General features: G+C 49.3%; 2 pseudogenes; both read left to right on the forward strand.

Moving 5' to 3' along the window:
• LOC135405244 (zinc finger protein 208-like) overlaps positions 1-26,348 on the forward strand; it is a 328,696-nt pseudogene that overhangs the window by 104,980 nt on the left and 197,368 nt on the right.
• Positions 3,226-10,116, forward strand: LOC135404640 (ribosomal oxygenase 2-like; annotated as a pseudogene).

The following is a 26,348-nucleotide window of genomic DNA, read 5'->3' on the forward strand; positions in this document are numbered from 1 at the left end:
TATGAGCAGCATTTGCCTTTTTCTCTCCTCCATCCCCCTTTTCTATATATTATACTTTGCCACTTTCTCTGCTCAGCACACAGGAATTTGCTGGATGCATCCATGAATGCAGAACCCACTGGAATCACGACATTTGTTCCAAAGGATCCAGCTAGTGCCAGGGAAGCAGAAGTTATGACTGTGTAACAACCACACTGTGAGGAGGAACAAGACTGAAAACCACTTTCCATAAAGGGAAGGATTTGAACTGGTGTTGGAGATGTGCAAGGCTCTGTTATTCTCCCTCCTTAAGTTGTTGACAGGACACAGTCCCCTCTCTTACCTGTCATTGAAAGCTCCTTCTAGTTACACTTATGGCAGTGTAACTTTGTACCAACATCAGCCGTGCACTGTAAGGCTGCTGAGGTTTCCAAAATCCACCTTTTTTATTTCTGCTAGTTCTGCTTCGTATCCTTCAAGCCAGTACACAAGAACAAAGCTTCAGCAAAGCCTACCTAACATCTTCTTTTGTTTCTGACATCATTAGCCAACGTAAACCAAACCATTAACGGGCATCTAAAAATATTTCTGGAAGTTTTCACGTGCTCGGTGAGGATTCCAAAGTTTTCTTTGAGGGAGACTCAGGGAGACTCTAGAAGAAGATTTTTGGTCCAGGAAAAAAAAAATAAATAACGCAGCTGAAGCCCAGGCACCGTTGTATGAAGCAGATTGATTAACCTGCGTTCCTACTGGAATACCCACTGGAATGACACTGGAATGCCGCCGGATTTCCTACTGGCCGCCCGGAAGCGGCTCCTCCCGTGACTCCCAGCGCGGCAGGACCGCCTCCCGCTTCCAGCCGGCACATCCTGCCTGGCCTCGCCTCCCCTGCCCGCCCCGATCCATCCCGGCCCGCCCCGATCCCACGCGATCCTCCCTCCTGCCCGGGTGAGTGCGGGGCCGCGGGACGGGAAGGGGCTGGATGGAGGCGGCGGGAGCCGGGAGGGGGGAGCGGGGACACCGCGTGTCCTCGGAGCCGCTGTGCCCGGCGGTATTCCCGCTGTGCCCGGCGGTATTCCCGCTGTGCCCGGCGGTGTTCCCGCTGTGCCCGGCGGTATTCCCGCTGTGCCCGGCGGTATTCCCGCTGTGCCCGGCGGTATTCCCGCTGTGCCCGGCGGTGTTCCCGCTGTGCCCGGCGGTATTCCCGCTGTGCCCGGCGCTATTCCCGCTGTGCCCGGCGCTATTCCCACTGTGCCCGGCGCTATTCCCGCTGCGCCCGGCGGTATTCCCGCTGTGCCCGGCGGTATTCCCGCTGTGCCCGGCGCTATTCCCGCTGTGCCCGGCGGTGTTCCCGCTGTGCCCGGCGGTATTCCCGCTGTGCCCGGCGGTATTCCCGCTGTGCCCGGCGCTATTCCCGCTGTGCCCGGCGGTATTCCCGCTGTGCCCGGCGGTATTCCCGCTGCGCCCGGCGGTATTCCCGCCGCTTCCCAGGGAGCTGCCGTGGTGTGGGAGGGAACAGCCCTGGCGGGGAGCAGCTGCTCACGTGTGGGGTTCTGCGCTGGGGTTTGTCCTCCAGCCCGGCACGGAAGGAATTGGGGGTGATTCTCCACCTGGAGCGCTGCATCCAGCTCTGGAACTCCCAGCATGAGAAGGACACAGACCTGTTGGATCAAGTCCAGGGAAGGCCAGGAAGATGATGAGAGGGATGGAGCAGCTGCGGAGACAGGCTGGGAGAGTTGGGATGGCTCAATCTGGAGAAGTCTCTGTGGAGACCTCCTTGCAGCCTGTCAGGACTTAAGTGGTGCAAGAAAGATGGAGAGGGACTTTTTATGAGGGCCTGTAGCTGCAGGACAAGGGGCAATGGGTTTAAGCTGAACGGTTTAGGTTTAGACTAAATGTAAGGGAGAATTTTTTTCTGCTGGAGGGTGGTGAGGCATTGGCTCAGGTTGCCCCGAGAAGCTGTGGATGCCCCATCCCTGGCAGTGCTCAAGGCCTGGTTGGATCCTGTTGGATGGGGTTTTGAGCAAGTAGATCTTGTGGAAGGTATCCCTGCCCATGGCAGGGGGCTTGGAACAGCTGTAATAACCAGCAGAACGCTACAGAACAGCACGTGTTGTAAATGAAGCTGCGTTCTATGAATAGTAAATATCTGAGTGTAACTTCTTTAAATCAGTGTGAATGAGCTGAGAGGTTGGTACAATGGATTTAGGTCTGGAATTCAAAACTATGAATCCAGGCTTGGTTGCATTTGTGTTGCTGTCATTTGGGGATGTCAGCTTTAGATCTTGGTGCCTTCAGCAGCATCTTCAGATCTTGCTGTCAGTCAGGGACTGATTTTCAGTCTTTAATTTTTTACACATTCCCTTGCCTCGTGCTGCAGTTGGGAATGTTCATTCTCTCAGGAAGGAGGTGATGTGAATTCCCTCCTGCAGGGCTGAGGTGACCCTCGGTTACTGTTGAGGGACAGGCTGTGCAGGAGCTGCTGATGAAACACTGCCCAGGAGTTAGTGGGCCAGCAAGGGTGTCCTGCTGCACAGAAGAACTTAGTGCTGCATGTAAATACCAGAACTGGAGTTTAAGTTTCAAAATACGGGATCTGTGTAAATAAAAGTATCTCAACAAATTGATAGCATTTCCTATCAAATGGGTGTAGGGAGTAGAGCTGTCATTTTTACTTAGAAATTATGGCATCAGCACGTTCAAACTTCTCAGGTGTTGGCTTTCCAGACTTGCACACTTACCTACCATTACTTGATTTTCCCCTTAACTTTCCTGAGAATTTGGCAGCCAAACCATTTGTAGATCAACTTCTTTATTTTTGCATAATGGTACACAATCATACGATCTGCCTGGGAAAAACAAAGTAAATGACTTCCAGCTTTAAAATGAAATGTCTGTGCTGGTATGAAAGAATTCTTTTTGTTCTACATAAACAAAGTTTGACAGCTCGACAGGACTGAAAGCAGAATCTTGGCCTTTTAATTCTTAAACTGGTAAATTTTACAAGTGTTAAACTTGTAAATGTAGTAATTCCAGAGCATCAACAGGAAGGCCTAACAATGTTCCCTGTCTTCTGTAACCTGTTAATGCTTTGGAGCAAATAGTGAGGCTCTGAAACCAGAGCTGTTCCCGGGATACTCTGATATCCCACTGGGTAGGGGAAGAGTTGTTGCTCTGGGCCCGTGAGCTCTTGAGGTTGTGTTGCTGGTTGATTGTTTTGGTTCTCTCTCCTCTTGAACAGGAACCATGCCCAAGAAAGGAGGGAAGCATGCTGAGATGGGAAAAGAAACACAGGCACAGTGTAAACGAGCAAAGCTGGAAGCAGCTTGTTCTCCCTCAGTCCTGAGTTTTGAGAACCCAGACAGCCTCTTCGGGAGCTTGATCTCCCCCATCAAAGAAGAGGTGTTTTTCAAGGAGTACTGGGAGCAAAAGCCACTGCTCATCCAGAGAAATGATCCCCAGGTGGCTGCTTACTGCCTGTCCCTGTTCCAGCTGTCAGACTTGAAGGAGCTGTGCAGCCAGGGCCTGTACTATGGGCGAGATGTGAATATCTGCAGTGTTTGAATGGAAAGAAGAAGGTTTTAAATAAAGAAGGCAAAGTGAATTACATGCAGCTGAAGAAGGATTCTGACCAGAAAAAGGCAAGAATACAGTTTCATCAGCCTCAGAGATTTAAGGTGGGATTGTTTCACTGGATATAATTGATGCTGGCTTAATAATGTGGTGTGTTTTGCTTGAGTTGCACTAGACATGGCTTCATCTCTGTCCCCGGGGGAAGTGGTTGACATTGATGACCTGCTGAAATCTTTACCTGAGCTGTATTAAAACACAGTTTATACTTTTGCACTGTCCATCATGTTTCACTGCTCTGCAGTAAGAACAAAATCTGATTCATGCTATAATATGTATAATAATATATTCTTTTTAAAATTTTGCTCTGTCACATAAAAGTTTGGAAACAAAACCAAATGCACAAAATTGATGATTAGGCATCTGTGCTTAAATTATCCCTTCTGCCCCACTGTTTCCTTGTGCAAACTTTGTGGCTTTTGAGCCACTTCCCTTTAATGGAGGGTAAGGTGTGAAACCATGTGAAATATTTCCAGTGTTCTTGCCAGTGAATTGCACCATGGAAAGGTACCAGCCCATTTTAGCTGAGTGTTCTCAGTCCTTGAGTTTGAGAACGAGGCAGTGGTGCTGCACAGTTGTGTAAAGGACTTGGATTCTTGGAGGTGCTTTGATTCAGGTAGTCTTGAAGGTGTCAACACAACTGAATTGTGAGGTGGACCCAAATAAGATCCCAAATACAAGCTGAGTCCCAGGTATAGTGTTCCTGGCTGATGTCAGCTTTAATGGCCAAGCTGCACTTGTGTGGATCTGGTACTTGGCACGTTCTGCTGTTTCCCTTCGGTGCCTTGTCTGTCACATGTGGGGTGTGGATGAGTCAAGTTTGGTTTTGAATATTCCCAAATGATTGGAGTAACTGGGGAAAGGTCTCTAACCTTTGTATGTTCTCTCTGGTGAGAGAATGCAGGTCCTGCATGTGCTTCTTGTCTTATGGTGTTTTGCTGTTTGTGGGATTATTTTCCTCTGTTCAGCCTTGTCTGTCTGGTTGTGCAGCCTAAAGATGGCACAGGGAAGAGAACAAACCCAGGTTGGGGCACCAGACTTTTTGGCTTAGCAATGACTCTCATGGCAGATCCCCTTTGCATCTCCAGTGCTCTCCTTCAGGAGAAACACTGGTCCAGAGCACCTTCCTTCCCACCTCTGTGTCCCTGATGTGATCATTCTTCCCAAGCCATGGGGAGGATGTGGGCTGGGCTTGGCTGAGCTCTTCAGCAAGTAACAGCATCTTTTTTTTTACAGGAGGAGCTGTGGAAGATTCAGGAGAAGCTGGAGTGCTACTTTGGGTCTCTGGTGGGGTCCAATGTTTACATCCCTCCCCAGGGATCCCAGGGCCTTCCTCCTCACTATGATGATGTTGAGGTAGGACAGCACAACCTTGCCTGTGAAATTGTGCATGGGCTTTTGCTGATGGCAGTGTTTGCTGTTGTGTGTGTGCTTCTAACCCTCCCCCCCACTAAACATTATAGGAAAATGTGGTTTTTTTTTATTTGTGTTTCCTTGTAGTCGTTTTTCTTACATATTTTTGCTGAAAATTTACTAATAGTAATATCTAATCATAATATCATGTAAACTGGGTTTTCCAGACCTGGTATTTCCATTAGATAAAAAGAGAAGTTTGTTTTCACAGCTGCAGAAGCTTTCTAGCACCTGTTTTTTCATTTTCACTTCATTCAGGCCCCAAGAATTTACAAGTCCTTTTTCCTTTACTAAGTACTTGCTCTTTCTTCAGCTGGACTGTAACAGCAGACTGGTTGTGCTTGTTGGTCCTGCTGTTTTTAAGAAGTTACTGATATGATGAATTCCTGTGGTCCAAATGCATTTTAAATCAGCTTCTAAAAGAAACATACAAATATACACTGCGTTATAAAGAAAAAATTGGACTATCCCACTTAAACCAAATCAAAAAATCCAATCCTTATATGTATATTTTACTTTTTAATATTTTCATTTCCATTAAATACACCTGGAGTTTCATTTTCCTTATGCTTGTTATTCAGCAGCCTCACATCCAGCATTTCTAACTCATGCCATCTACCCCCATTGGGCACCCTAAGGAGGTTTCTGATGCTCTGTTGGGGATAAGCCTCTTTCACCTGAAATTTTGGCTATTTGTGTGGCAGATGTTCCTTTTGGGTTAGTTCTCTAGCACTTACTTAAGTGACTGGAGAGAAACAGGGATTTCCAAATGCCTGCCTTAGGATAAAACAGATCCCACTTCACAACTCCTCTGTCTGTTGTCTCTAAATAGAGACAAAAAAAATTAGTTCAAATTTAAATTTCTCTGAATTGTAGCTATCTAAAAATTAATGTGAAAGGAATTACTTCCTTATGGATTTGGATTTATGGTCTTTTGCAGGTGTTTGTCCTTCAGCTGGAAGGCGAGAAACACTGGCGGCTCTATAAACCAAGGGTGCCTTTAGCTCGGGAATATGATGTGGAATCAGAAGATAGGATTGGGAATCCCACACATGAGTTCATATTAAAGGTATGAGAATTTCATTGCCTTAGGTGGTCTGGGCTGTGATTGCCAGAAAAGTTAAAAGTGGTCCATTTCTTGAAGGCAGTGATTGTGGCTGTGAAACTGAGGGGAGGGTTTGCACACTGTGAGCACGAGAAATTTGGGTGATAGTTGTCTGTATCCTTTTTTAAAGGTATCCTTTGCTTCTAGTATTCAAATAATGGGCCAAAACCCCCAGTTATTTCTGTAAATTGACTAGTACTCTCCAGGTTGGGCACCCTGACTCCTAGGTCATGTTTGTGGAGTTGTGTGCAGAAAAAACACTGGGTTTGTGTATGGTTCTAAAACATTTTTATGCTTTTACATGCTGCCTGTAATCCCTCAGGCTAATCCTTCTGTGCACTGAGACTTACTGCTGTACTGAACATTGTCACTGTTCTGGTGAATGAGATTTAAATATTTATCCTTGGTTGATAAAGAAAAGCATGACCCAAACCCCATATAAACTTGCTGTATTAATTGCTCTTCCTTTTTCCAAACGTGAAATTCAAGTGTTTGGTTGGTGGTTGATTTTTGGAATAAAAGGAACATTTCATGAAGATTACTGAGTGTCAGCAGGGAATCTGGTGCTTGTCCTGTTCTGTTTTACCTGCTTTTGAAGTGTTACTTGTCCAGCTGGTGGTGCTGCTCCATGTTGGAATCCTCAGGAGTTTCTCTGCCTTTTGGCCTGTTATGGAGCCTCTCTCTGCTCTTCTCAGTGTCCAGAGCTGCATTTGGGTGTAGGTGTTTGAGGAATAGTGTGACATGTTGGATGGTGTAGGTGTTTTAGGAATAGTGTGACCCATTGGGTGGGATGCTGACATCATGAGCTGTGTTGTTTGACAGAGGGGAATATTCAATCGTCATCGTGTACTGGGTGATGCAAAGTCTAGTAAATTACAGTTCCCTTTTTCATTTCTGGAATATTTGGGACCAGACTTCAGTGCCTTTCATTTTTATGGAATAATGATGGGCTTAAAAGTTATCCAAGTTTTTAATTTATTTTTCTTCTGTTTGCTGTTGTTCACTTCCTGTGACCCATTTCTTCTGGGTGGCTGGTGTCAAAGTTTGGTTGTCTCTTTGTGGCTGCCTCTGAGAGGGATGCTGTTGTTTGACTCTATTTCCTCCCTAAACATCTTTCTAGAATATTTCCTTTCTCCATCTTTCAAATGAAGAGAATTCAGAATACTCTTGGTTGGTGTAGTCCCCACTCTGGTAAGGAAGGCAGTTTTCTTTGACTGTGCTGTCCAACTCTATAGGTGTTTACAGGACAAGCCATAAGTAAACTTTTATTTCCTTCTTGGAGGCAATTTTATGTGCTTTACACCTTTCTTGTCTTGACTTTCCTTATCTAGTTCTTTTTCAGTGTGGAGTTTTAATTTACATAGGTGAGAAGAAAGATAGGGAGGAGGAGGAGGAAGGTCGTACCTGTTTTTTCAGTGCTTTAACTGAAAATCTCAGACAACAGTATTGTAACAGATTACCATTTTTACAGAATATTTGGCTTTTCTCGTGGAATACCAGCCTTTTCTTTTGATGTGATCTGACCAAATCCCCATTTCACTGCTCCTCTGCCAGCCCACTGTGTTGCCAGCAGGTCCATCTCAGCTGCTTCTTTGTCCTCTTCCTGCAGCTCAGTGGGAGTCTGTGTGTTCTGTGATGTTAAAAAGCTTGTTTCACGTTTTCAGCAAATATTGACAGCAGGTTGGAAAGTTTAAGGTTCTGAACTTCTGGCTTAGTGTTCTTTATGTTATTCAAGTGTACATTGCAGGACTGCTCCATTTTGTGATTCTAAAGGATATATATTGTCAGACTGTCTGCTCAGAGAGTATTTTCTCTGACTGCAATAAGGTTTGACCTGGTGCCCTAAATATATCAATTTTCTTGCAGCCAGGTGACTTACTGTACTTCCCAAGAGGGACCATCCACCAAGCTGACACTCCTCTTGGGACCTCCCATTCCACACACGTGACCATCAGTACCTACCAAAACAAGTCATTATTCTTTATCTTTTGTTTTGTGTGGCTTTCCTCTGCCAAGTGATGTGTGTGAGTACAGACCTGAGATGTGGTGAAGTTTTGGGGCTTGGGGGAAGGAGGGGAGCAAGAAGACTGTTGTTGTTTGAAGCAGCCTGTTTGAGATGTTTTCATGCAGCAAGCTTGATTGCTTTTTAATTGCTTATTTTATTATTTACCAGCTGTAGGCTTTAATGTGGAAAATGCTACAACTGCAAACACACTTCTATATTTAAACAAATCTCTCATCAGTGGCTGAAGTCACTGTTCATTTCATAGCTCAGATAAAGAGTCATGAGTTACTCCTTTCATCATGTTTTCTCCTGTATTTGATAGTCACCTGCACTAATCTTCTGACAGATTTGCTGCCAATTCTTCCTTGCAAACATTTTCTGCTTATCTGTGTTTTTTTTTATCTCCTACCCCATGTATGCAAGTCAGATTTCTTATGACACACTCCCAGTCCTTGTGCCCACACTGTTGTCACACAGGGAAATGTTCTTGCCAACCTAATCAGCCTCCCAGATGCTGGGTTTGGAGCCATTGGTCTGAGTTAGGAATTAGGAAGGGCAGAACAAGTTTGGGCATATTCTAGATAACTGTGAGATGAATCTCTAACCACCAGCTGTGCCATTCTGGAAGCCAGGATGGGCTGGTAACTCTTCATCTGGCCACTCCTCCAACATGGAGAGAGGGTTAAGAGGAAGCTGCTCAAAGGTGTCAGTGTTCTTAAAAGTTGGGTTCAGATTATTTCAATTTACACATGTGTTCTTTTATTCAGAAGGTAAAAAAAAACTAACCCCAAAAAACAGGAGAGGAAAAGGAAAAGCTGCTCTTCTTCCAAGGTTAAAAAGTGGAGTCATGCCCCGTTAAGGCTGTTGGTAATGAAGTGCTGACATCCTGCCTCTGCACCTCCTGTCAGCAAGTGCAGGGAAAACAAGCAGGAGTCCTGGTGCAGGCTGGTGTTCTGACTTGTAGATGGAAGTATGATCTGGAAACATTTCCTTGGCAAATTGAAGAGAAATCCTTGAAAGCAGCTGTGGAGGAAGTGCTGGTGGAGGTGGCACTTCCAGGTATTTTCAGGTTTGTCTGGGCCAGATCCCAGCAGGAGAGAAGTGTGCACATGCGGGATAAGCAGGGCAGTTTGGAAAAGCAGTCCCTTCACAGCCCGGCTCCCCCCAGCCCCCTTTGGGGGTGACCCCCCGCCCCTCGCGCTCCCTTTGGGGTCCCCCCCGCTCTTTCCCCCCCGCCGCTTTCCCGCCGTGCCCGCCCCGCTCACCCGACAGGGCGGGGCCGGCAGGGACGGGGCGGGGACGGGCCGAGCGCTGATTGGCTGCGGCGGGGGCTCGAGAGGCGGGGCGTGCGCAGAGCGCCATGTTGTCTGCGGGGCAGCGGTAGCGGCGGCGGCGGTGAGGCTGCGCTCGGAGAGCGCGATTCTGGGGATCCGCTCGGGGCTGCGGGGAGCGCGGCTGTGGGTGGAAAGGCTGGAGGGCTCGGGAGGGTTTAGCCGAGGGGTTCGGGGGTTCCCGAGGGTCAGAGCGCGGGGCCTGGAACCCGCGTGGGGAGGGTGGGGCTGTCCCAGCGCCCTGGCTGCACTGCGCAGGCGCGCCGGCGTTACCCGCCGGCATTACCCGGAAGTCGCCATTACCCCTCCCGCCACAGCGCCCCCTGCCGGCCCGGCGGACCGACCCCAGGGAAAGGGGATCCCAATGCCCCCCCCCGAACCCCAGAGACCCCCAACACGGAGCACACAGAGACCCCAAAGGGACTGGGGCCCGGGGGTTCCCTAAAGCCCAGCAGTGGGGTTCAGGGGATCTCCCAGCCCCCAGGGAAGGAGTCGTGGGGGTGCCCCCCAAAGTCCGGGGGGGAGATGTACCACATCTGGGTAAGGGGCTCCCAGTGCCCCTCAGTACGGCCCAGTAACCCCCTCAAAGACCAGCCAGTGTGTCCCAGTGACCTCCCACTGCCCCCCAGGATGGCCCAGTGATGTTCCAGTGAGCACCCAGTAACCCCCAGTATGGCCCAGTAACCTGCCAGTGTCTCTCCCTGTGTTCTGCTAATCCCCCAGTAACTCCCCAGTCCCTCCCAGTGCCCTCCCAGGATCCCTCAGTAACCCTCTAGTCCCTCCCAGTGCCCTCTGGTTCCCCCTAGTGTGTCCCAGTATCCTCCAGTAATCACCCAGTGCCCCCCAAAGCCCCCCGACTGTCCCCAACGTGTCCCCAGATGCCCTTGGCCTTTCTGTGAGCATGTGGGGGGGCATTTTTGGGGTCAAAGGGTCCAGGGTGGGCTCCTGGGGTGAGATGGAGGGTTGGGGACATCAGGGATGGGGCTTGGGGCCAGTGGAATTGGGGGTGTCAAGGGGGGAATAATGGCAATGGGGAGGCCCTGGGGACATTGGAGACACCAGGCTTGTCTTGGAATGTCAAGGGGGGGAATTAGGAACACCAAGAGGGTCTTGAGGACACCGGGGAGGTCTCAGGACTCAGCTGCTCATGGTGTAGCCCCTCCTCTCCCCCCCCAGGCCCCATTAACCCCCCAAATATCCCCTACCTCCCATTTTCCCTTTAATCCCCTCCCCACACAGATCCTTTTGACCCCCCAATGCCTCTAAGACCTCTTTTAACTTCCCTAAATGCACCTAAAGCCCCCCTAAACCCCCTAAATCCCCATCCCACCCCTCCATATCCCCCCAAATCTCCCGCAGCCCCCCCATCAAATCCCTTCCAACCCCCCAAAGAGGGATCACGCAGCACCCTGGGACAGGACACAGTGGACTGTATTGGGGGCACTGGACTGTACTGGGAGGGCACTGGGGGGGGCTCAGATGTCCCAGGACAATGTGGCCCAGCTCCAGGAGAGATCTGGGGAGCAGTGAGGAGGTACTGGTCTGTACTGGTCTGTTCTGGTATGTCCTGGTTTGTACCCTCAATCCCCAAAGCCCCTCCCCAGCTCCCCCAGGACCCTCCCACAACCCAAAGCCCCCCAGACTCCCCCCAGGCCCCTGACTTGGTCCTGCTGCCCCTTGAGCATCTGCAGCTGCTGCAGAACCAGGCATTTCATCAGCAAATGTGCAGGTGACACCAAGCTGGGGGTGTGTTGATGTGCTGGAAGGCAGGAGGGCTCTGCAGAGGGACCTGGCCCAGCTGGATCCATGGGCTGATTGCAAGGGGATGAGGTTCCAGCAGGCCAAGGGCCGGGTCCTGCCCTTTGGCCACAAGAAGCCCCGTCAGCCCCCTGGGCTGGGGCCAGAGTGTCTGGAGAGCAGGCAGGCAGAAAGGGAGCTGGGAGTGTGGATGGACAGGAAGCTGAAGAGGAGGCAGAGTGTGGCCAGGTGGCCAAGAGGGCCAATGGCTGGTGGCCTGTGTGAGGAAGAGTGTGTCAGCAGGAGCAGGGAAGTGATTGTTGGGCTGGACTGAGCGCTGGTGAGGCCACCCCTGGAGTGCTGTGTCCAGCTCTGGGCCCCTGAGTTGAGGAAGGCCCTGGAGGGGCTGGAGCAGGAGCAGAGAAGAGCAGCGAGGCTGGGGAAGGGAGTGGAGCACAAGTGGTGTGAGGAGAGGCTGAGGGAGCTGGGGGTGTTGAGGCTGGAGAAGAGGAGGCTCAGGGGAGACCTCCTGACTGTCTGCAAGTCCCTGCCAGGAGGTTGGAGCCAGGTGGGGGTGGGGCTGTTCTGCCAGGAAGCAGCAGTAGGACAAGAGGGCTGGGTCTTGAGCTGTGCCAGGGGAGGTTTAGGTTGGATATTAGGAAGCAATTTTTTGCTGAGAGAGTAATCAGAATGGGCTGGACAGGGAGGGAGTGGAGTGAGCATCCCTGGAGGTGTTGAAGGTGAGAGTGGATGTGGCCTCAGTGCCATGGTCTGGGAAGCACGGCGGGGTTGGATCCAGCGTTGGACTTGATGATCTTGGAGGTCTTTTCCAACCCGGCTGATTCTGTGATTCTGTGATTGCCATTCCTATGGCAGCACATGCTTGAGGTTCTATCCCCAGGGTGATAGAGATGTCTGTCCATATCTGTCTCCAAGGTTAGTCTGTAAATGCGTGGTGTTAGAAAAGCAGGCTGAGTTCTGGGCTGGTTGTAGGAGGAGAAAGAAGCCCAGAGGCCAGTGCAAGCAGGCAGCCCTCAGCTTGCACATGATGTCCCCTCCCTGCAGGTTCCTGTCCTTGAGCCCAGGCCCTGAGGTGAGGCTGAGAAGTGGCGCGGAGGTGAGCCCAGAGCTGTCCCTGAGGTGAGGCTGAGAATAAGTGCAAGGCAGAGGTGCTGCTGAGGAAGGAGAGCCCCGTGGTGGGGCAGAGACAAAGCTGTGAGTGCCCATCCCCGAGAAGGTGCTGTGTCCATCCCCTGTGTGCCAGGTGAGCTGGGGCTTTGCTGCAGAGCTGCGGGCGCTGATTTGAGCGTCTCCAAGTGCTGAGATGGTGGGCACCCAGGAACACAAACTGTGCCTGGCCACAGAGCCTGCAAGGAGGAGCAGAGACAGCCGTGGCAGTGTGGGGGTCCAGGTTGTCCCTGTGCCTTCCCCTGCAGGTCCTGCCTTTCCCTGCTGGGCCCCTGTCCATCCCCATCAGGTCCCTGCCCGTCCCCCCCGGGCTGAGCTCCCCCCAGGAAGTGCCGTGGAGCTGAAGCTGCTGCCATCCCCCCCCTGCAGCCGCTGCCCCAGCCAAGGGAGCAGCAAAGGCAGGGCCAGGAGCAGAGGCAGCAGCAGGGGAGCCCTGGGGGGGCCGGGAAGCTCTTGTGTGGGTCAGGAAAGAGGCGCTGGGCACGAGGCCGGGGCTGTGCTGAGCAGGCCCAGCCCTCACATCCCCCCAGCCAACGCCGGCTGCCCGGGGGGCTTGGGAGGGACCCCCAGCCCGTGTGCCCCACACTGAGCTGGCAGAGAGAGAGCCAAGGGACAGGGCCACGGGCAGGGCCACGGGTGAGGGACAGGCAGGGCCATTGCAGGGCCACGGTGAGGGCACAGCCTGTGGCAGCAGAGCTGCCCAGGGCCGGGGGCAGCCGGGGGTGTTGGTACCAGCCAGTGCTGGGGCCAAGCAGAGCACGAGGCCTCTTGCAGAGCCCTGGAGCAGCCTCCCACTTGCCAGCCCTGCCCTGGCAGAGTGACACTGTCCCTTCCCTACAGGACACTCCCCCCGAAATCTTCGTGGGGGCCTTTTGTGTCTATTGGTGGTTGCCGATTCCTGCTGGGGACCTGAGGGAGCCTCTTCAATCCCATCCATGGGGCACAATCCCCTCTGCAGAGCTTGACTCACTGCAGACTTTGCAGGGAAATCTGTGCTGGCAGCCCAAGTATGTCACGACCACCCGCACACTCCCCAGGATATTTGGGATGAGTTCCCCTTCCAGAGCACCCATGAGATGGGGGGGGAGGTGCTGGTTTTGCTGCTGTTCGTGTTTCTGCTCCACCCATGTCCCTACCGTTCCTGTCGCTGTCGGGTGAGCGGAGTGGCCACGATGGGAAAGTGGCGAGAGAAGCGACCCAGGAGCCTGAGACGGGGGAGAGGAGAAGGGGAAGCCTGGACCGTGGGGACCTCTGGGATCCCTGGGACAACACAGTGGAGAATGTGGAGAGGGGGAATGTCTGGGAACACGGCACCCGTAAGGCGAGAGTCACAGGAGAAGGAACCCATTGGACCCCCAACACTCCCAGCATCCCTCAGTGGGACCCCCAGCATCTCAGACAGGGGAGACCCTCTGAACCCCAGAGGGTAGAGACCAGAGAGGGGGAACTTCTGGGAGAAATGTTTTGGCTAATCTTCATATTTTGGAGTATTTTTAGCTGAATTTCAACTTTTTGCAGTTTGAGGGACTAAGGATCTTGCTATTTCTGAAAATTTTTTGCCTGAGTGTCAGTGGTTTGGGTTTTTCTGAGCTGAATCTTGGTGTTTTGGAGGTTTTTATGGACACAGGATGCCCGGTGAGTTCTAGAGATGGTCTTGGGCAGGAGGAACCCCCAAACCAACGTGCTCAGCCCTTGTTTTCCCCCCATCAGGATTTGTCCTTCCCAAAGCTTGGGCGGATGGAGGAGGAGGCTGCGAGGAAGAGGAAGATGCCTTGGGCCCCCCAGGCAGGTGAGGAGGCAGTCAGTGTCCCTTTGGGCGGGTGTTGTGCTGGCTCTGTCAGCCGAGCATGGCCCCGGCTGCAGGACAACCCCGCTGGCGCCGCCGTCCTGCCGGGGCCGGAGTTGGGGGGATGTCCTTGGCCTTCCCTGTGGGCCGGAGGCAAATCCCCTGCCTGTCCTTCTTGCTTCCTGCCCCAGGCCCCGAGCTGAGGACGGAGAGCCCGGAGGACAAATCCCCCCGTGAGACCCTGGTGGGAGAGGCCGTTTTGAAGGGCTCCCCGGCGCAGGAAGGCAGCGGGGAGGAAAAGGGCCGGAGATCCCCCCACAGGAGGGGCTCCAAAGCCATCCCAGGGTGCTCTGAGGAGGAAAGAGCCAGCCTGTGCCGGGAAGGCGGCCGGAGCTTGAGCCAGAGCTCTGACCTGGTGGTCCCTGAGCAGCCTCCCAGCAGGGAGAAACCCTTCAGGTGCTTGGAATGTGGGAAGAGCTTCAGAGACAGCTTCAACCTGATCCGACACCAGCACATCCACACTGGGGAACGGCCCTACATGTGTAGGGAATGTGGGAAGAGCTTCAGGCAGAGCTCTGGCCTGCACCTGCACCGTCGCATCCACACTGGGGAACGGCCCTACAAGTGTGTTGAGTGTGGGGAAAGCTTCAGGACCAGCTCCAACCTCCGCTCTCACCATCTCATCCACAGCGGGGAACGGCCCTACAAGTGCTTGGAATGTGGGAAGGGGTTTCAGACCAGCTCAGATCTCTTGAAGCACAAGCCGACACACACAGGGGAGTGGGCCTTCCACTGCACCTACTGCGGGAAGGGCTTCAACCAGAACTCCACCCTTGTCATACACCGGCGCATCCACACTGGAGAGAGGCCCTACAAGTGTGGGGAGTGTGGGAAGAGGTTTAAACGCAGCTCACATGTCATCCTGCACCAGCGGACGCACACGGATGAGAGGCCCTTCCGCTGCACTGACTGCGGGAAGGGCTTCAACCAGAACTCTGCCCTCATCACCCACCGACGCATCCACACCGGGGAGAGGCCCTACAAGTGTGGGGAGTGTGGGAAAAGCTTCACCGACAGCTCTGGCTTGACCAAACACCAACGGACCCACCAGTAAGGGAAGCCCTACCAGTGCCCTGACTGCGGGAAGAGATTCGGCCGCTGCTTCCACCCTGAATGAACCCCCTGATGGTTGAGGCAACCCCCGGAGTCCAGTGACTGTCACTCCATCCCTTTTGACCACAAAGGGCCAGTCCCCTTTCCCAGGGGCAGGTTATTCCAACAGAACTTTTCTTGGGGGGTGTGTGGAGATTCCTGCCTTGGCTGGGGGCCCCCCAAGGTCACTCCTCGAGACTGGGAGCAGAGATCTTCCCCCGAGTGTTGGTCTGGGGGAGTTCCATCCATCTCCAATTAAGAATTATTGCTTTTGTGCCAGCTTGAGTAGAATTGCTTCAACAATTGCTTTAGTGTAGAGCACTGTCCTATCTTATCCTGTACTTCTGGTAGTTTCCGTATGTATATTGTGCAGTAAATAATTCTGATGAAGATCTTTTGTCTGATCATTTGTAACCCTAAATAATTCATTTCTATCAATAAATCTGATTTTCCATCATTAAAACTTGGGAAACAAAAGTTGTTCAGTCACAGCTCTGTAATTCCTGTAAACTGAAACTGTTGACATAAAGCAAAGCTGAGATTGGATCCAGCAGCCCCCAGCACCCCACAGTAAGTTGGGAGGTCAGGAGGACTAGCCTCCTTTGCCAGCCCCCCTTTGCCCAAAGACCCCCATGGGACTGTCAGACCCACCAGACCACCCCCCCTTTTCCACCCTTCTCCCTGTTCCTTCCACCTTTTCATGGTCCCCTCATCTCCAGCCCCCCCACCGATCAGTTTAGGGGTCCTAACCCCTACTTTTTCCCCCCTCTCTCACCAATTCTGTATCATCTTTCCAGTCCCCAGCCCTCTCATGCTCAGTTTGGGGTTCCACCACCCCTTTATCCCCTCTGACCCCCACTTTTCCCACCGACCTCCCCCTTCTCCCCCCCTTTTCACCCGAGAACTCCTCGCCCACAGCCGGGGGGGCTCCCAGCACCACCAGTGCCCAGAGAAGTCCCCCCAGAAAAGGGGTTGGGAGGGGTCATGGGTGGGCTTTGAGTGGGTTTGAGGGTCCTTGGGGTGCTATCTGGAGGTTCTTGGGAGTTCCCAGCACCTTTTGGGGTGAGCTGGATGCTTTACTGAGGGGCAGGTTGACACAGGGGGAACACAGGGGGATTCCCCATTCCAGATCCATCCTGGGACCAGTTCTGCCCCCCCCAAACTCGGCTCCATGCCTTGGGATTCCTCAAGCCCCTCCCACATTGCCCCCCAATAACCGGGACTGGGGAGAACTGGGAAGCTTTACTGGGATCACTGGGAGCAGCCGGGTGCAGGCAGGGTGACAGCAGGGGAGGGGGGGACAGATGACCCCCCCAAAATCCTCACAGGGACAGGAGGGGTCCAGGCTGGGCCCGAGGCCCCGGGGAGGGGCTGCGGCCGCCGCCGGCTCAGGAGCTCTGTGGGGAGAGAAAAGGGGGTGACACCGGGGTGGGGGGTCCCCGGGGGGGCACAGACGCTCTGGGGGGACACACGACCCCCTGGGACCCCCCTCACCTTCTGGCGCAGGTAGAAGCCGAGCCCCAGCGCCAGGGAGACGAAGGCCAAGAGGAAGCCCCCGGCCCCTCCTTGGCAGCAATTGCTCAGGCTGATGGAGCCCGGCAGGGCCGGGGCCGCCGGCGGTGTCCGATCCCGGCAGGAAGCGGGGAGGGCCCAGCGGGGTCTGATAGAAATAAATCAAAGCAGATCTCTCTCTTTCTTTTACCCCCTGGGCAGTGACCATCAAGAGCTGTCCCTGCTTCACAGCAGAAGCTCCACACTTCAACAAAGTCTGTGGAAGAATTTGCTCCATGAAAGTTGGCCCTGGGCTTTTATGCTTATCCAGTGATGGATCAGCAGTCACATATTCCCAGGCCAGTGAGCAGCTGATCTGTCAAACTCTGCTTCCAAAAGCAGGATGTGTGTTGGAAGGCTGGGGAACCAGGCTGGGTTTGGCACAATTCAACACTAAACCAACCCCTTGGCACCAGCAGTAACTCCCCACAAAGAGCTTTGCAGTGCTTGCATTCTCTGATGAGATTCTTTTCCAGGTAGAACATCCTGCTACAAGGGGCCTGTTACTACCCATCCCAGAAAGGGGGGGGTAACCAGGTTCTTATTAATAAATCCCTTGGGGTGGATTAGAGTGAAACAATACTGAATAATTGGTGTTTGAAAACATATATATGTAGGGTTTATTTCAGAACGATGTTGTTTCAAAGGTAAACAGGTATGTTGCCATTTTGGGTGTTATCATCTCTATCTCTCATCTACAGCAATGTGGCATAAAGAGAACCTTTAGGGAAAATGCATAAGGGAGAGAAAGAAAGACAGGATAAGGGTGAGGGAGAGTAAGGGAAGAAAAGCTGAGAGTGGAAAGATGTCTATAGTCACCGCCCACGGGGTCCAGCGATGGAACTTGGGAGTTGCAGCTTCCATGTCTGTCAGTTGAAGTGGTGGCCTTGATCTGTTGGGGGTGGGGGAGGGAAGCCCTCACACTCCAAGAAGTTATGAGTTATTATATCCATGGATGGTGTCCCAGGCCATGCCACAAACCCCCAACATCTCCTGGGTCTGCGCAGAGTTCCCGTGAGGGGCCTGGGAAAAGGGTTTTTCCTGCCTTTCAGGATTGGCAGAGGGGGGATGGGCTTTGATGGGCCATCAGAGGTCTAATGCAAAAGTCCTGCAGAAGCCTGCAAGAGTCCCTTGGCAATCCTGGAATGCACAAATCATGAACTGTTTCAGTCTCTGACACCACCCCGTGATTTATGCATTCAGTAATTTCTCTTTTTTGGTCATTCACTGTGAATCTTCTTTGTGGGCGGTGCCTTTCGTGTAGTGGACAGAAAGAGAGAAAAGAAAAGGAAGAGAGAGCAAAAATCTTTTCTCAGTGCAATGCAATTTCACCCCAAAAAACCTAAATCTGACAGTGAAATAGTAAGCATATATAAGATTCTATACCGCTGGTCTCACGCTAAAGCAAGAAAACTATTAGAAGGTCACTGATCAGTGTGTTTGTGAAACTGCTTTGTCTAAGAAACTGCAAGGCTGCATTGTCTGCTGTGAAGCTGTATTGTTTAAGAAACTGCATACGTGATAGAAAAATTAGAGCAACAGGATGGGAAAGGTAGAGAAAGTAGCAAATAGTAAATAAAGTAACTATAGCCATGAGAAAGAGGCAGCATTTGCGCAAATGTAACTTAGGTAATTAGGAGCCAATGATGAGCTTGTATTTGGAATATTAATGAGCCTAATTATTAACCTTTATAAGCATGGAGCTTACAGCAATAAAGTTGGATTAGTCATGATCAATACTGTGATCGTGTGATACTTTCCCGTCGTCCGCAACAAATGGTGACCTCCGACGTGATAATTTAAAGAAACGGGGGAATCCACGGTTGGGATGGCATAGTGTCGGAGCCTTAGCAGCGAAGGCTGGTCAAAAAGTCAAATTGAGGAGTGACTTGGACCTGGAACTGGTCAAAAAGTCGGCAGAATTTGCGACTTCGGACCCGGATCAAAAAGTGGGCAACTGCAACTTCGGATCCTTAAAGCGTCACTTGGGACGAGTTCCACCGTACGTGCTGCCGGACCCTGGAGGCTGCAAGAGCGCGCTAAAAATAGGTAAAAAATGGAAAGGGAAGCAGCATATAGTTTATTTTCTGAATTTTTGCAGAAAAAGGGTATTAAAGATATAGATTTAAAAAAGGAATTACCAAGATTGCTTGCTTTTGGGTATGCAAAAGGGTGTTTTATCAACCCGCATACCGTGCATTCTTTAGAAGAGTGGCGAAAGTTTGGAGATAAAATATGTGAGGCCATTCTAGAAGAGGATAAAGTTGCAAAAAAGCTGGGAAAGTTTTGGAAAGTTGTGAATGATACATTGTTACAACATGAGGCAGAGAAACGAGCTGCTGAGCAAGCTCGAGGTATGCAGGAACACAACAGAGATTGGTTCTCTATTTCCCCGACCCCCCCTGCATTTCAATCAGTTATGCTCCCAGCACAGCCGTCTGCCCCCCCTCCTAATGAAAATACGGCTCCCCCTTCTGCAACCCCTCCTGACCCTCCTGCCCCTGCAGAACCTTTAAGCAGTAACGCTGATCCATTGCTGGAGCCACCAGCACCCCCTCCTCCTGCTTTAGATGCTGTGATGCCTGTCCCTGGGGCAAGCACTGACCCGGCGGGGGCCATAGCCAAGGAGAGGAGAGATACATGGGCAGCGATTGCTAAACATTGCCTGTCAGAAGAATTGCAGGGGGCAGAGGGCATGGCATTTCCAGTCATTTATAATCAAATGCCAGGGGGAGGGCTAAATGCCACTATAACTCCATTAGATTGGAAACTTTTGGCACAACTGCGGAGCACTGTAAGTGAATTTGGTTTGCATGGAGAACCTGTTAAACAAATGTTAGATTATTTCTGGGCCACTCAACTTTTACTACCCTCAGATCTCCGTTCCATTTCGAGAATGATACTTACAGAACATCAGCAACTTTTGTTTAATGCTTATTGGCAAGCATATGTTAATGAAAGTGTTGCTGTGATCAGGCAACCGGGGGATCCTTTACACGGCGTTACAGCAGACGAACTAATGGGAACAGGTCCATATTCACGAACCGAAGCACAAGTACACATTGGGGCAGATAAAATTAGAGAAGCCATGGACCTTGTAAGGAAAGCATTAAATAGGGTCAAGGAGCCAGGAGGAGTGCCATTATATATGAGCTTAAAACAGGGAAGGAATGAATCTTTTGGTGAATATGTTGACAAGTTAACAGCTGCTATCACAAAAGCTGGGGTCCCAGATTATATGAAGGGAACCATGCTAAAGCAGTGTGTTTTGCAAAATGCTAACTCAATGGTTAAACAAGTAATAAATACATTGGGTCCTTATTGGACTATAGAAGAATTATTAGACAAAGTATTGCAAATACCAACAGGAGAGAATGCATTTTTAGTCAATGCTATTCAGGATTTTACTAAAGGGCTTAAAGAACAGACTCAGGACTTAGTTAAGGAGCTTAAAGAACAGGCTCAAAATTCCCAAATTCAAGTGTTAGCAGCTCTTGCACCCCTCCAGGGAAAGGCTAATAACTCCACAGATGGAAAAACTCGATCAAAGTGTTATCGATGCGGAGCTACTGGACACTTCAGAAGGGAGTGCCGAGCAACAGGAATTTGGTGCCAGCAGTGTCAGAACTCCACCCACAACACTTCTGTTTGTCGGAGCCGTTCGGGAAACTCACGGCGGAGCGCGAGATACAGCAGTGGCCGCGCCAAGACACAAATCGTCGCTGCAGCACAGATAACCCCAGCCAGCAACTTTTCACCGAACAATCCATTCCACGGACAGGAGAACAGCTGCAACTTGCTACAACCACAGCCTCAGCCAATGCTTTCGGATTACAACCTGCCACAGCCGGCAGCCTCGGATTGGATTTGGCAACAGCAGTAGAAGTTACTTTGTTATCCACCCAACCTCAAAAGATTCCCACCGAGATTTATGGACCTTTAATAATAAACAAACAAGTGTTTGGTGCATTGCTGATAGGAAGATCATCAGCTAGCCTTGCTGGATTATTTGTGCTGCCTGGATTAATTGATGCTGACTACACTGGACAGATAATGGTTATGGCATATACTATTTTTCCACCTTTAAGGATTCCTAAAGGACAACGTATTGCTCAATTAATACCCCTGCCACAGTTAGCAAAACCTTTAACCAACGACCGACAACTGATGCAACGTGGAGATCGTGGATTTGGTTCTACAAGGGGACTTACCTTACTGACACTGGATTTAAGTGAGAGGCCAAAACATAAAGTTACAATTATATGGAAAGATCAAACAAAAACACTGGATGCTTTACTAGATTCAGGAGCTGATTCCAGTATAATAGCTCCTCATTGTTGGCCTAGACACTGGCCTCTGCAACCTGCTACTACAACTGTGACTGGCATTGGGGGTGCCTCAATTGCTATGCGGACTCCTACTGTGAACATCGAAGTGGAAGGTCGTGTGGCCAGTGCTGTCCTGTCTGTTGTGCAACTTCCACCAACAGTACAATGCTTAATCGGGAGAGATGTTTTGACACAAATTGGGATGAAACTCTCCAATGATTACCCTTTGGGGGAATAGCCATTGCTTGGTCTTTCCCAATTCCTATTACTTGGATTGTTGATACTCCAGTATGGGTTAAGCAATGGCCTTTAAAACGGGAAAGCTTGGAAGCTGCTCATGAATTAATACAAGAACAAATTGATCAAGGACACTTAAAACTTTCTACTAGTCCCTGGAATACACCTATATTTGTAATAAAGAAAAAGTCTGGAAAATATCGATTATTGCATGATCTAAGAGCAGTTAACTCACAAATGGAAGCCATGGGGGCTTTACAGCCTGGACTACCAAATCCTGCAATGCTTCCCATGGATTGGTCCTTACTGATTATAGACTTAAAGGATTGTTTCTTTACAATTCAATTGCACCCTCGGGATACTAAACGTTTTGCTTTTACATTACCTGCTATTAACAGAGAAAGACCTGACCAACGATTTGAATGGACAGTATTACCACAAGGGATGAGGAACAGTCCTACCTTATGTCAACTATATGTGGATACTGCCTTACAAGCCTTGCGGAGAAGATGGCCTGACTGCATAATCTATCACTATATGGATGATATTTTGTTTTGCCAGCCTGAGGAGTTTGTACCCGAACAAATACAAATAATTCGCAGACATTTGGAACAATATAAGTTAATAATAGCAGATGAAAAAATTCAAACGACAGAACCATGGAGATATTTGGGGTGGACTATCTCTCGACATGCTGTTATCCCACAGAAATTGGTATTTCAATCAAAATTGCGCACTGTGAATGATGCACAAAAACTTCTTGGGGATTTACAGTGGTTACGCCCTGTTGTGGGAATCCCTGCTGACCTTTTAGCTGAATTGCGACCCCTATTAAAAGGAACAGACCCAACAACCAAAATTACTGTCACAAAGCACCAACAACTCATACTCCAACAAATTTTAGATTGTGTCACTCAGGGCCGTGTTCGGAGAAGACAATGGGAATTACCTTTAGAACTTACCTTTTGGGCTGACAAACGATACATTTTGGGTGCTATTACACAATCACAAACAGAAACGGGGGAGGATATAGGGGTTTTAGAATGGTTATCAACTAGCATACAACAGCCTAAAACACTTTTACAAAAAATTGAAATGTTGGCAGCCCTGATAAAAAAAAAGGTCGAGAGCGTGTGTTACAAATTGATGCTCAAGAGCCTGGTTCTTGTCCAAAGAACAGCTTGTTGGGCAAGAAATCAAATGAATAGAACTTCGAAAATTCTGGGAGAATTGGCTCATGACTCTGATGAAATAAGGCATGCTGTTTTACAAAACAGAGCAGCCATAGATTTTCTATTGCTGGCTCAGGGGCATGGATGTGAAGAATTTGAAGGCATGTGTTGTATGAATCTCTCTGATCACTCTCAGTCCATCTACCAGAAACTCAGAGAAATGCAAAGTCACCTGAATGACTTTGAAGTTCAAAAAGATCCCATTAGGGGATGGCTAGCAAAATTAGGTTTAGGACCATGGCTTGTGGAGATCACTAAACAAGCAATTTCGCTTTTACTAATACTGCTAGCTGCTTTATGCATTGTTCCTTGTGCTTTTAAATGCATTCAAAGCATGCTAACAAAGGCAATGAGTGACGTGTTTTTAACATTGTCTAAACAGAGCGGGGGAAGTGTAGAAGATATTGCAGAAACCTGGTTGGTAGAGAGAGGACACATTAAAGATTCTATACCGCTGGTCTCACGCTAAAGCAAGAAAACTATTAGAAGGTCACTGATCAGTGTGTTTGTGAAACTGCTTTGTCTAAGAAACTGCAAGGCTGCATTGTCTGCTGTGAAGCTGTATTGTTTAAGAAACTGCATACGTGATAGAAAAATTAGAGCAACAGGATGGGAAAGGTAGAGAAAGTAGCAAATAGTAAATAAAGTAACTATAGCCATGAGAAAGAGGCAGCATTTGCGCAAATGTAACTTAGGTAATTAGGAGCCAATGATGAGCTTGTATTTGGAATATTAATGAGCCTAATTATTAACCTTTATAAGCATGGAGCTTACAGCAATAAAGTTGGATTAGTCATGATCAATACTGTGATCGTGTGATACTTTCCCGTCGTCCGCAACAATATGGGACATAACAGGATCCCAATAGCTACAATCAAATTTCCTAACATTAACAGTGTTACAAACATCAGGATTTATTACTGACACAAATCTAATTTTCTTTAGCCACTGTCTCTAACTCATGAGTAGCAGTGATTCTATAATAATGAGTCTGTTAGAGGGGCCAATGTGTCTTGAAATTGGACCTGAAATTACACATCAGTTCTTATGCAAATACATTGAGTTACTTGGGAATTGGTACAAGGCTTTCTTATATTCTCTTCAGGTAACACTTTCTTTTCTTTTGTCTAGATTTAGTTTCATTTGATAATATTTTGAGAAATTTAGCCAAATAGAAAATTTGATGCCTTCCGAGGCAGAAGGTTAATGCATCTAATAAATATTTGTATGATTCCAAAAATGTATAAATTCTTGTACCGACTCCCAGGCTAAATTTGATTGAGTTTCTTGATTCTCAATTGATTGAGACAGAATTATACATATAGAAAAGCTTCTCCCAAGCCAACTTGTTTTTCAATAAAAAGACAAAATAAACTTGGCAAAAATTAAACTAGCAATACATAAAAGGGCTTGTCTTACACAATCTTACCAGTGAGTTGCTCATGATAAAAACACCAATAACTCAACAATCATTAATAAGCTGATAATACAAGCAATTTTGGGAGTAGAGGAGACACACGATGTTTGTGGTAAACTTTTACATATTGCAAAACTCCTGAGACAAAAATACACACAGACTTGCATATCACAAAGTTATTAAGATAAAACCACAAACACATGCAAACAACCAGCGCTGCAAAGAACAGTAGAACTCTCCAGTCCTGTTGCTGCTTCGTTTTCTCATGGCATACTTGTAAACTGATAACAGAAGCAGTTGTGGGGGCAGTTCTCTCTTCTGCCCATTGCAGCAATTGAAAGCTTTATTGCTCTCACGCAGTTTGATCTCATCTGCTGGCAGGTTCCTGCAAAAAGAGGAAATCTGGGCCGCTATGGACCCATTATTAAAAAGAAGGAATTATCTATTTATCCCACTATTTTTCTTATCTGGCATGACACCACCAGGGCAGCAATAATGGAGAAGTCTGGAACATGTTTTCTCCAAAAGACAAATAAACCCAGAGCCTGCTGGAGCTCCTTTTTACTCCTGAGCATCTTTATTTGCTCTAGGGTGGCCAAGGTGTCAGAGGGAATACACACTGCTACTTTTTCTGTGGGAATTTGAAGTCAATGTGTCAAACTGTGGGGTTTATTTATTGAGACAGGAAAGCAGATATGTTTCTGAATGTTAGTTCTTTCTCTGTGTCCATTCAATCCCACACGCCTCAAGCCCTGCACTCACACAATATATTGAGAGTGTTTTAAGATGTCTTTTAATTGAGCCAAAGAGGAAGAAAAAAATTAGTTCGAACCTTGCACCAGAGCCAAAAAGACATGTGCCCCAATTTCATTGAAATGCATCTACTCTAAGAGGCTTATCTAAACTAATCCTTCAAATTATCTGTAAGAAGGTACATTCGAGAAAGCTCCTTTTGGAGGGTTAGGGGAGGACAAGGCATCCACAAAAAAAATCCCAGCCTAACATCCAACTTATTGTTTCTTTATATGTTATGACATTACATGCTCCCCTATGACATCACATTTCCCCTATGATGTCACATCCATCATATGACATCACATCTTTCCTGTGATATCATATTATCCCTGAGATGTCACGTCCTCCCCTGTGACATCACAGCTCTCCTATGATGTCACATCCATCATATGACACCACATCCTCCCTGTGACATCATATCTCCTTTATGACATCACACATCCCCTGTGACATCGCAGCTGACATCGCATCCATCATATGACATCACAGCTCTCCTGATATCATATCATTCCTGTGACATCACAGCTGCCCTGTGACATCACATCCTTCTGGTGACATCACATCTCCCATATGACATCACGTCCTCCCCTGTGACATCACAGCTCCTCTATGACATCACACCTGCCCTGTGACATCACATCCTCCCAGTGACATAACATCCTTGTTGTGATATCAAGGCTCCTCTATGACATCACATCCATCATATCATCCCTGTGACATCACATCCTACCTGTGACATAACAGCGCCCTTGTGACATCACATCCTTCCTGCAACATCACATCTCCCTATGATGTCACATCCACCATATGACATCACATCTCTCCTGTGATATAATATCATCCATGTGACATCACGTCCTCTCTATGACATCACAGCTCCTCTGTGACATCAGATTCATCCTGTGACATCACATCCTTCCTGTGACATCATATAATCATCCTTGTGACATCACAGCTCCCCTGTGACATCACATCCAGTGACATCCAGATCCATCCCAAGGCTCTGTGTGTGTGTGAGACAGGCAGAACCACAAATGCCTGCACAGCCCAGAGCAGTCAGTGTGGGGCTGTGCTTGCTGCTGCAGAGACCCCCAGGGAACAAACCCAGGCACTAGTTTCGGGGAGGTGTCCCTAAGGAGGACACTTGCCTTATTATTGCTTATTATTTGTAATATCTTATAGATCTATCACACAACACCTAAGGATGGATTCTATAGAATATGTGCCAGAGATATTTGGGTTGGGTCTGGCTGAGCTGCAGTTCAGTTCCCCACAGCAGCCCTCCCAGGGCTGGGCTTGGCATTGGCAGCTGGAAGGGGGTTGAGAACACCCCAGTGTTTTGGCCACTGCTGAGCACAGCACCAACACTGGGACATTCCTTCCTTAGCTGAGGGCAAGAGCCTGGCAGGGGACCCAAGTAGGCCAGCTGAGCCCAACTGACCCAAGGGACATTGCAGCCCAT

The sequence above is a fragment of the Pseudopipra pipra genome, chromosome W (assembly GCF_036250125.1).
Source record: "Pseudopipra pipra isolate bDixPip1 chromosome W, bDixPip1.hap1, whole genome shotgun sequence".
NCBI lineage: Eukaryota > Metazoa > Chordata > Aves > Passeriformes > Pipridae > Pseudopipra > Pseudopipra pipra.